At 38.0% G+C, this 3,452-nt stretch overlaps 1 pseudogene; it reads right to left on the reverse strand.

Moving 5' to 3' along the window:
• Positions 1–420: 420 nt before the first annotated feature.
• LOC118024571 lies at positions 421–1,004 on the reverse strand (annotated as a pseudogene).
• Between the last annotated feature and the right edge of the window lie 2,448 nt (positions 1,005–3,452).

Consider the following 3,452-nt stretch of genomic DNA (forward strand, 5'->3'; position numbering starts at 1 on the left):
AGAGATTTTTTTTTAACAAATGGTGCTGGATCAACTAGACATGAACATGTAAAACAAACAAACAAACATGAAACAGACTTTATATAACCTGAAAGATTAACTCAAAATGGACCACAGAGCTAAATGTAAAATATAAAACTATAAAACTCCTAGAAGATAACATAGAAGAAACTCTAGATGACCTTTCATTTGGTGATGACTTTTTTTCCCACCACAGGGAGTGCTTCTATGTTAAAAAGTTTAGAAGGTGGAAAGAGCTCTTGGAGTTGTATTCTGAAGATTTGTTCAGGAAGGCCAATGTTAGCAGGCTTCATCCTCTCGGGGACTCAACAGCAGGTAAGTAGAGGACTGGGGACAACAGCTTCTTCTGGAGGAGAGAGAGCCTAGTGGAGATTAGTGTAGAATGCACCAGAAGCTCTTTTATGTTAAACTTCCTTTGGGATCCAGCTTTACCAATAAGCTTGTTGCTTCTGAATATAGGGTCTTCTCATCCATGCTTTGAGCATCACAGAAAACAAACAATTTCCTTCCTTAAATTTTATCAAGTTGGCTATTTATCACGACAACAGAACAAAGGGGGATTGACCCTTTAAAATTAATGCTGAGATTGTCAGTCACGACAATCACCCAACTATAATTGCAGATATACCAATAATAGCCTCAATCATGGTTGCAATGGCACCTCCATGAAGGAATCCAGGTGCTCCTTGCAGGTAAGGACCTCCTTGAAATATGCAAACTATCCTTTCTTTAACATGATTATGGAATATCACATATTCAAGGCCCAGGCTTTCTTAAGGCTTCTGGGGAAGAGCTGGGCCTATGACACTTGTTATTTTACAGGCTTTGTGTCACAAAAAAAAAAAAAAAAAAAAGGTTTTGAAGTCTTTAATACTTCAAGTTGGTTTACATTTATATGAAAGCAAACGTTTCTAGAAGCCATCTTCACATCTCTTCATGAACCAGTTAAAGAGGAGTCTCATGTCCTTGCTCCACCTGGACATGAGAAAGAATGGTTCCTATTAATGATCTCAGAAGAAAACTACCTCTGCACAGCTGCATGGTCCGTCACTAGGGGGTAACACCTCCCTGTGGGGGAACAACCCCCACTCACCCCTCCCAGGCAAATGCAGTTACAAGGAACAGCTCCACAGCATGGCCCCCAGGGTGCCCAAGCTCTACCAGGATGGCTTCCTGGCCACCTTTCCACTCACTTGCTCCTATCCATTCATGAAGGGGCATGTAACAACTGGCAATGACTTTTTAGATACAACACCAAAAGCGCAATCTATGGAAGAAATAGTTGATAAAATGGACATCATTAAAATTAAAACTTTCTGTTCTTTAATAGACATTGTCAAGAAAAATAAAAAGAGGGGCGCCTGGGTGGCTCAGTTGGTTAAGCCACTGCCTTCGGCTCAGGTCATGATCCTGGAGTCCCTGGATCGAGTCCCGCATCAGGCTCCCTGCTCAGCGGGGAGCCTGCTTCTCCCTCTGGCCCTCCCCCCTCTCATGCTCTCTCTATCTCATTCTCTCTCTCAAATAAATAAATAAAATCTTTAAAAAAAAAAAAAGAAAAATAAAAAGACAAGCCACAGACTGGAAGAAAATATTTGCAAAGACATATCCAATTAAGAACTATTATCCCTGGGGCTCCTGAGCCTTCGGCTCAGGTCATGATCCCAGGGTCCTAGGATCGAGCCCCACATTGGGATCCCTGCCCTGCGGGAAGCCTGCTTCTCCCTCACCCTCTGCTTGCCTCTCTGCCTACTTGTGCTCTCCCTCTCTCTCTGTCAAATAAATAAAGATAATCTTTAAAAAAAAAAAAGAACTATTATCCAAAATATGCAAAAATTTCTTAAAATTCAGCAGTAAAAAAACAATCTCATTAAAAAATGAGATGTCATTAACAGACATCTCATCACAGAAGATATACACGTGGCAAATAAGCAGATGAAAAGATACTCCATATCATATGTCATCAGGAAAATGCAAATTAGAACAATGAGATACTGTTGCATACCTATTAGAGTGGCCAAATGTGGTGCTCGCTCCGGCAGCACATATACTAAAATTAGAGTGGCCAAATGTGGAACATTAATAATACCAAATATTGGTGAAGATATGGAGCAACAAGAACTTTCATTCTTTACTAGTGTGAATGCAAAATAACAGCCAATTTGGAAGATCGGGTGGTAGTTTCTTACAAAACTAAACATAGTCTTACCATACTATCCAGCAATAGCACTCCCTGGTATTTACCCAAAGATGTTGAAAACATATGTCTACACAATTAGCTGTATATGGATGTTTATAGCAGCTTTATTCATAATTGCCAAAACTTGGAGGAAATAAAGATATGCTCCAGTAGGTGAATAGATAAACTGTGATATATCCAGACAATGGGATATAATTCAGCACCATAAGGAAATGAACTATCAAACCATGAAAAGACATGGAGGAAATTTAAATACATAGTACCAAGTAAAAGAAACCAATATGAAAAGGCTATATATTGTATGATTTCAACTATATGATTTTCTAGAAAAGGAAAAAACTGTGAAGATAGTAAAAACATCAGTAGTTGCCAGGGACTGTGGTAGAAAGACATGAATAGGCAGAGCACAGAGGACTTTTAGGATAGAGAAAATACTTTTTACGACACCATAATTGTGGATATGTGTCATTATACACTGGTCAAAACACAAAGATTGTACAAGACTGAACCCTAATGTAAACTGTGGACTTTGGATGATAATGACATATTAATGTAGGTTTATCAATTGCAACAAATATACCACTCTGGTGGGGGGATGATGGGGGAGAGGGTATAAGGGAACTCTCCGAACCTTCTTAATTTTGTTATGAACCTAAAAATAATAGTCTTAAAATGCAAGACCAAAAAACCCCCAGCATTTTAGTCTTCAGAGTTTGACCAAACCCTATAAATTTTTATAAAATCTTTTCATTAATTTTGTTTTCTCAATAAGCTATGATTATATTTTTTAATTTCCTCTTTGGCTCAAGAGCTACTTAGGAATTTTTGTTTCTTTTGCATTCAAAATATGAATCAGTGAATAAGTCACCTCTTTTTCTAATGTTAAACCTTATTTTCAGCTCTTCTATATATACATTTACCACTATATGCACCATGAAAAAGAAGCCCCAAGTCATCAAAGTCCCTATTTACCCATCCTCAGGAAGAGACACAAGAAATCCTACCTCAGCAACCTTCATAGCTGCCTGTCCTTTACTGCTGATGAGATCCTGGCTGAAATTCCCCAGAGCTGACAATATAACCAATAACATAATATGAGAATTTTTAGTAATACATGCCTCCATTCCATAATACTAGTTTTATGCTATTTTTTTTCTCTGTCTTACACTCTGGTGGTTCAAATTGAGAAGAGAAATAAAAACACTTCAGGAGACTTATTTATATCCATTTTATT

Source organism: Mirounga leonina, unplaced genomic scaffold (genome assembly GCF_011800145.1).
Source record: "Mirounga leonina isolate KUSES-001 unplaced genomic scaffold, KU_Mleo_1.0 Mir_199, whole genome shotgun sequence".
NCBI lineage: Eukaryota > Metazoa > Chordata > Mammalia > Carnivora > Phocidae > Mirounga > Mirounga leonina.